Raw genomic sequence first — 8848 nt, forward strand, 5'->3', positions numbered from 1 at the left:
ATGCTAAATTGCTTACAGTGTTCAGTGTTGTGTAGGTTAGATTTAGCGATGGGAAATGCAGGGGGATGGGTTGGATGGAATGATCTTTGGTGGATCAGTATGGACTTGTTGGATCATTTGGCCTGCTTTCACACTGTAGGAATTATATGAATAATGTGGGAAATAAAAAAAAGCTTGTAATAGTACAGAAGAAATTAATGCCTGTCAAATAGATTTTTTTTCTGAATAACTGAGTGAGTGTGGGCAGCTGACTGGCTCAGTGTGCCGGTAAATCCAGACTTCATCTGGATTTTTCAGGTCGATATACAAACTCCCACAGCATTATATGCAGGAGAGATACTGTGCTGCCCAACAAGTATTTCATCACTGATAAATCAGATTAACTAATTGTTATCTTGTTGACAGATATATTATTCTACCTTATGCAGATTGTACTGCCTTTTTCCCACCTAACTATGCCTCCAAAGTACTTCCTGAGCTCTGGTCAATTTAGGATGACCTGAGGAAAGGTGCCATACAAATGCAAACTTTCTATTTAGTTCTTTCACTAAGCTACAGGATACTGTTTTAATGATGCAGTGTGTGCTTTTTAACTTATCAGCTAATGATGAGGTTGAAAAGTTCAAAAGATGACTCAGTGGCATTATTACAGGTCTCTGCTGAATGGCTACATAATCTTACTTGAAAGATAAACAAAGCATAAAAGTGTCAGTCTGCTATTGAAAATGCAAGACCATTTCCATTAATACTCAACAACTTTAATTTAATGCTTCATCAATACAGCATGAGTAAAGTAACTCATAATCACATATTTAAACATGAATAATGGCTGGGATTTCAAAGGACAACAGGAAAGGTACTGGGTGACTGCTGGGAAGTGGCGTGAGGGAGGTGATAAATGGAAAAGTCGGCGGAGAAGAGCTTTGGCATGGCCATTGTCTTTAAAACCAATAGAGAGAAAGGTGACAGATAACCCTTCCATTCTTATATCAATTGAAATCCTCAAGACACCAGAGGCATGTGGGTACTTTGCCGCATGATAGGGCAGCCAGGTATGCCTTCACAGCCACTGTCTGGGCTCAGGGAGTGGTGGGCAGGCCCTCCTGACTGGCCACCTCATGACCAACATGGAAGGAACATCCAGCTGCCCTCGTGAACAATTCCACCCCACATCAGGACCTACCTGACTGGCCGACATAATCCTGATCTACCTTTCCATGTTCTGAAGAATCCTCCATGGAAGCTGTAAATGCCTGGGTGCACTATGTTATGGACCAGGCCAGACCCTCTCAAAGCATTTCAATAAAGTGACTCAGATGCTAACGTTTCTAGTGGTTTTGAGCAGTTGTAATGTGGATATTCCAGGAAACATGTAGCCAGTCAGGTCAAAACAGGATTTATTTATAAAATTACCAAATGAAAGATAAACAAAAGAGAACAGAGTACAGAATAACGTAATTTATCTGAAATCCCAACAGATTAACTCAACTTAATGATGCTGTTCCAAATACTTGCAACAATCCCCAGAAACATCACTTGGCACAAAAGATAAAATCAAACACAGGGCCTTACAGGAGTGATATGTCAGAGAGAGAGTACCAGCCTGGCCCTGCTTTATGGGGTCTAGCAACTTCAAAACTGCCAGACTGCCAGAAACCAAATCAAACCAAAGAAAAGCTGAGCTGGGAGAACTGACCACTCCCCTTTCATTGTTCCAGGGTTTTTAAAAAAATCTTTAAAGCCTTTTGCCTAAGGCAGTATCTGTTAGCTATAATCAAATTGGCTTTAAAACTGCTCAACCCCAGACTTATCTGAATCTGTGGTTTTATGACAGGTTACAAAAGAAAGACAATATAACCTTCTTAAAGGAGCAGCATCATTACAAGTACCAACAAGTACTGAAGAGCTGCTGGTCACCAATTCTCTCGCAGACCTTGGGCAAGGGACTGAGTTGCTTAACTGATAATAGGTCATTAATTACTTGATAGACATAAAATGGTGTTGATCATTCAGTGCAGAAAGGGGTGAGAATATGGAAGACCTATTTGAGGGGTCTTTGTTACTGGCCAAGGTGAAAATTAAGAAGTACAGGAAATGTGTCATCTAGTGAAGTGATGGCCAAGTAGTATTGCACTAGACTATTCATCTGGGAACTTAATTAAAGAGTCCTGATTCGGAGAGCTCTGATATTCTTGCAATTTTTTGGAAACATCGGTTTGTGACACTATCAATCTCAAGATGTTACTGTGACTTGGAAGGAGTAGAATTTATCCTACTCCCTGCAAACCGATGAAGCCAAAGGGTATGAACTCTTTCAGCCAACTGCTCCAAATCCTGATCCACCTGGAGGATCAATGGCAGTCAGTATGTCCAAGGCATACTAGTCCCCACGAGGCTGTGTCTGGGCTACCACAGCAAATGCAGACTATTCTGGAAGAAGGAAAAATTGTCTTTGCTCAGACTCTGATCCCAGTAATGACTAATCCCAGGTCATGGACTTGCATGGTTTTGTGAATTTAGAGTATAACATAAGTAAGCAATTAGGTCATAATCTGCAATTAAGTATTCATTTCTTTATCTGAGAGAGTTTCTGGTCAAAAATGTTGAGATTGTGCGCTACCATTGTGTCAACTTGATACCATGTTTCTGGAATGCCCAAGAAATCAAATATAGGGATCATGGTCAGATGCGTATGCATTCTCACATCTGAGGCCATGAAGTTCAGGGGGAAGGGCTCCAACATTGGCATTAGATAAGTTACTTGATTAGACCTGCAATAAAAGGCAGTAAGCCCTTTGAAATTCATGTACAATTATAGTATTACTGCTATTTTGTCCCCAGAAGGCTGCGCTTGAAGAGCCAGAACAGTTCTTCTCCATTACAGCTGTCAATCAAGAATTGCCAGAAACCATTGCAAAAAGTTACTTCCACCAGTGCAAACTTTTTAAAAGTTCTATTGTCAGAGCTAACATCAGAGGTGTAACTATTTCCAGGAACAGTAAAGCATATTGGCCTGAAGCAATTAAGGCTCATTAGGGAAAATTGATTCATATTCCCTTTGGGCACACCTCTTTTCCCTTTAATTACTACACTTGGGCACCACAGTGCACAAAGATAATTCAAGCAGTTAGTGAGAAAGTCATATGAATTGACCAGCCTTTAACAAAAAAAAATGATTCTGAGAACATGAAACTGACACTCCTTCCATAATTAACATTCACAATGTGTTGAGTCATTATGTCCAGAACGACAGTGATTATCAGAATATTTAAGTATTAGAGCAAACTATATGTTCTGTGTATTATCAAAAATCTAGTGATTAGTATAGTCATGTGTAATTTCTCCTTTTAGTATTTTCACAAAATTATTAACCCACTTAACATTGTGACTTTGTGAAATTGTTACATTCAGACATGTAGATCCACTTTCATACCATCTTCGACCTTTCTTCCAATGTCAAGTGCAAGATACTCACAGATGTGTTTGTTAGAATCTCTCTATTACAACAAAAAAGTTCAACCAACAGGTGACCTTACACATGCCAGCAAAAAATAATCGTTATCCAAAATCCAAGACTAAGTCTATTGTCTTTTTTCCATCTAGATTTATTTCAGCTGATTTTCTCCTTCCCATTTCTTAATCCGTTCCTACATGTATCTTTCTCCTCATTCTCTGAGTCTTTCTTCATCCTCTAATGTTTTCTGCATCCTCCCCTCCATCACATTTCTCCTACCCTCATCTTTTCCCTTTAAGCCATCTCTGTTTTTATTTTCCAAACTTTTCCTCATCCAATTTCAAATTCTCTGTGCACCATCGCTTTCTCCATCCACCATTCCTTTCCATATCTCCTCATGTTTTTGCTATCCAAAATGAACCCTGCAAACCTGCTGTCATTACCATCATGATTCTTGTTGCTGATGCTGCGTCTTGTTCCTGGTGATACCTTGACTTCATGTTTAAACTATATTTGTGTCTCTGCTACTCCGACTTGTCAGGAGCTCTGTCACAAAATGATACCCAATCTCCCTGCTGTCAGAGGTCTCATGCTCAGCACCCGAAGTCAGACAAATCTTAACAATCTTTGAAATACCATTGCCAACTATTTATGGCTATGCCATGGACTCTGTTCCATTTCTATTGATTTTTCTACAGATCTTGCCAAAACCTTTCTTTCAGGTAACACCCAACTGCTTGCACCACTTAAGGCTTAGACCACCCTACATTGAACTTTGAACTTCTTATGTAATATCTCCAGCAGCACACAGAGCAGGGGGTGTGCAAAGTCCTCGTTAGTCCTTAAAGTATAGTAAATCTCAATTCTCGATCTCACATTTTCTAACTTCCCCTCACATCCTTCTTTCCTTTCATCCTTCCCCATTCACCCTGAAACATCCTTGACAATGTGAATAATCCTCGGACTTGAATGCCATTTGAATGAGTAATGATTTGTTTTGGGTACAAGTTACAATATACAGTGACTCTGCTAACAAACTGAGTGAGAGATCCAGTCAATAGTTGTCTCAGGTATTCAGAATTAGTGGAATTCTATACAATGAGAATTAGGTATTTGAAAAATACACATCTCAAATGGTTTGCGCTTCTCCCCTGATTTTTCTTATATGTTTTAATTTACAGGACAGTGTGGTATCAAGGCATCATGGAATACTACAGCAATAAGGAAACAGTTTGGATTATCCAGCCAGCTCCAGCTCCCTCAGAGAGCCTTCAAGACAAGCTATTACATTTAAGAATTTCATGTCAATTGCAAATAACAAAATGCACACAAAGTTAAAGTCAGGAATGTTCTGTATATCAAAAGTAGCAATGATCCCAATATGTTATACTTTATCAAACTTCTGTGAAAGTCCAAATACAGAGCATCAACTGTATAGCTGTCTGCTACTTCAGCAATATAAGTTCAGTCAAGTTAGTCAAACACTTTTTGCCCTTAATAAATCCTTTTTGGTTCAGTTTTATCATTCCGTGCACAGCCAAATGGCTGTTAATTTTCTCCAAGATTATTGCTTCCCAATATAGCCTTCAATGATGTTAAAATGACTGGCTTATAAGTTCTCGTGTCTATTCTTCTCCCTTTTGTTTTGAACAAGGGTGCAACATTTGTAATAATGCCAATGTGTTATGTTTTATTTAACATTGTGTTATATTGTTAAACATGATATAAATCCGGCAGCCTCAAGACCAAGGCTGTGCCAAATATCAGGAATAAATGGTATCACCTTAATTTAGAATTAGGAGGTGCAGGAGAACCAACGGATACGATTGCAAAACATTTTAGGTTATTAGTGATGTCATTGTCAATATTCATTTACTTTTTGCATATTGGACTTAATAATACTTTCCTACTTCAGTGCAAACTTTTTTAAAATGAGAAAACATTTAAAATATAACAACTGAAGTTGATTTGAGCAACACTTGCTTTGGGATGGCTGAATTTGAGAGAACATGCCAATGTTTGCTTACTCTAGAATCCCTACAACATGGAAGCAGACCATCTGACTCCTCGAGTCCACAGTCTAATCCATGTAATCTGTACATCCCTGAACAATTTAGTATGGCCGAACCACCTAACTTGCAGATCTTTGGACTGTGAAAGGAAACCAGAGCACCTGGAGGAAACCCACATAGTCACAAGGAGAATGGGTAAACTCCACACAGTCGCCCAAATCTGGAATTGAACCTGGGTCTTTGAGCCACAGTGCCACATACTCTCAAGTATAAATATTTGCAAGTGTGACATAACTTTGAAACTCAGTACTTGGTATTTTACAAATATACAAAAAGCAAAAGACATTTTTGTTTAAGTTGCTACACAACAATACAAGGAAGGAAAGTAGAAAATAGGACAGGAGGTGGATATGTTGATATAGAGAGGGTGGTGGTGTGCTGCTTGTAGTGAATAGGAACTAATGGAATTAAGTGATGGTAACTGATAATCTAGATGTGACACCTTTGAGTGGAACCACCTCCACTGCACTGCAAGTATCCTTTAGTAAAAGCAAAGTTTCCACAATCTTACCAGACATCAGGTGGTTCTCCCATTGGAGAGCGAGAGAGAGAGAGAGAGAGATGATTGTTTGTGGTTTAATCTGAGTGACACCACAGCTTAGGTGATGGGAGAGGTTGAAGAAGGAGAGTCCTTTATCGTAAACTTAGAAAGTGCAGGAATTGAATTGATGTTGTCAGTATCATTCTATTTTGCAAACAAACTGAGCTAACTGACCCCCAAGATTTAATAACGCACAGCTCAAAGAAATGTGTTCATTCTCCTTTTCTGTTTGCTCCTGATATTTATTGTGCATTTTATTTATCATGATGCGGCATATTTGATATCTGATCAATGATTAGTGTCTACTTAATTAATCATTCACAGATTAATGATGAAGCTTCTTTGAGGAGTGTGTTTTCCAATTGTGTTAATGGCTAATTCCATTCTGGTGGGCATTGAAACTGACAGAAATCTAGCACATAAGATGAAGCTGTAATTGTTTTGAATTTATGCTGCTTACTAAAAAGTGACAGCAATTTATTTTGTTGGAAGTTTGGATGTTAATCAATAAAATCTCCTGAGGCCTCATTAATGGTCTTTTGGAGAACAAAGTGACAATTTCCTTTTAAATGAAATTAAAATAATGAGTTAGCAATTAGCTCACCCACTCGAATGCAGTTAACTCAATATGATTTATTTATTTCAGTACAGATTTTGCTTCAATGGTCACAGTAGGTAGTTTTGCGTTGTCTCTGATGGGTTGTTTTTTTGTGTATATGTATGTTCAAAAGGCCAACATCTCAAATACCTGAGAGTGATCAGTAATCTAAACATCAATCATTGAACTAGGCTTCTTGTGGTGCATGGTTCATGTCTGCACTCTGAACCAGGAGGGCTGTTTAGTTTAGCAATGGTTGCCTCAGTGCCAATTTTTAAAAATTGATAGTCAGCTGCACAAAATCTCCAGTGATTAGCCATCTATACATATCCGTCCTTTTCTTATAAAGTAAAAATGTTTTGGTTGTAATTATATAAACACGTGTTGAAACTGCATCTGAAATATTGTGAGCTCATGATAGTCAGGCTTGTACTGTGTCTTTATTGAATTAGCTGTAGGATGGATGCTTGGACCTCAGCACATATGTCATAGAACTATGGCAAGGCAGGAGGCATATTAATACTGTATTGCCTTGCCATCCCAAATATCTCCCTTTTCATTTAAATAAAAAATATGCTATTATTTATGTTGTGAAATGCTGAAGTCGCCCATTATGCACATAATTACTCTCAAGCACTAGCAGTTCATTATTCTCATCAGTCTCTGCACTTGCATGGTACATGCAATCTGTAAATTGTTGGTCTCTCAATGGGACCTGCCTGCATTGGCTGCTTACCTTTGTCTCGAGAATGTCATTTCCATTGTCACCTATTATTGCTAAGGCACCAATTGCTGATCAATTTCCTTTGCTGGGGTGCTGTGAACCTAAAGATCTGATTGCTGATCTGTACTCTGTGTAGATGTTGAGTTCCCATCATTTTGATCAGCTGCCTGCAGTGAAGGAGCAGCTTCTCCAATTGTGCTTATGCATCTGCACTTGCAATGGTATATCCAATTGTTAATTTCTGCTACATATTATTGAAATGAGAATTACTTTGAACAGGCCCCAAGTTCCAACTTTTCCTGACTCTTGTTGGGGTCACTGAATATTTTAATTCTGATTGGCTCTGTCATTCCACATGTTAAAATTCTGGCTTGCCTGCTATTGGAAGAGTAACCTGGATGCAGTTTTTGACTAAAAAATTGGTGTGTTTTCTACTCGAGCATTGTCTTGCATATATCTGTCATGGATTTCTCCATTACTTTATGATTCCTTTGGCAATCTTCACTGCCCTCTCAGTCTTTCCACTTGACCATGGAGATGATATATGGTGTTAAATTTCTCAACTGTTGAAGAAATGGGTGAATCCTTCATTGATGAACTGAGGACCATTATCGTTCATTCTAATGTCTTGAAAGCCTTAACAATTGAAGGGTGCTTTGAGGCATATGATAACTTAAACTGTAGTCATTGATATGAGTTGGTTTACCTTCCAGCATGCAGAATAATAGTCTATGGTGACAAGGTAAGCAGATTATGCAAGAGTGAAGAGATTTAGTCTCAGTTTTGTTCATAGTCTGTCTGGAATTTTATGTGTCAATGGCAACACTCTAGCTTGCTTATTTTGGTGCTTATTACTACACTGCACTAGTTGATGTGTTCCATGATTTCCATTGCACAGGTATGTAGGCTAGTCTAATCTTAGAGTAGGATAAAAGGCTGGCACAACATTGAGGAATGAAGGGCCTGTACTTTGCTGTACTGTTCTATGTTCCATGTTCTGTACATGAAGAATTATACTGACAACAAATTTAGGAGTGGGTCAGGATAGTTTGCAGTATTTTGAATTTGCATGCGTTTGAAGCTACATACAACAGGGATCATGCCAGCTGAGACATATATGTTCAACTGTGCATTTTTAAAATGTGACATTTGGGTTGGGTTGGGTTGGGATATCTGGTCGGCATGGACGGGTTGGACTGAAGGGTCTGTTTCCATGCTGTACGTCTCTATGACTCTATGACATCGGTTGTAATGCAGAGGTCAAGAATGGTGTCAATGATACCAAAACAACATTGCCAATGACTGACATCAGACCCTGCCTGTCTGGCATATTTTCAGCAGATCTTCACTGTACGTGGGCTAAGACCTGTATCAATACAATGGCCAGCTTGATTCACCCCTCAACTGTGCATGCATCTTGCAGACATGCAATTTACAGCTCTAAGGGCGATCATAGCAC

This window comes from Hemiscyllium ocellatum, chromosome 1 (assembly GCF_020745735.1).
Source record: "Hemiscyllium ocellatum isolate sHemOce1 chromosome 1, sHemOce1.pat.X.cur, whole genome shotgun sequence".
In the NCBI taxonomy this organism is placed as follows: Eukaryota; Metazoa; Chordata; class Chondrichthyes; order Orectolobiformes; family Hemiscylliidae; genus Hemiscyllium; species Hemiscyllium ocellatum.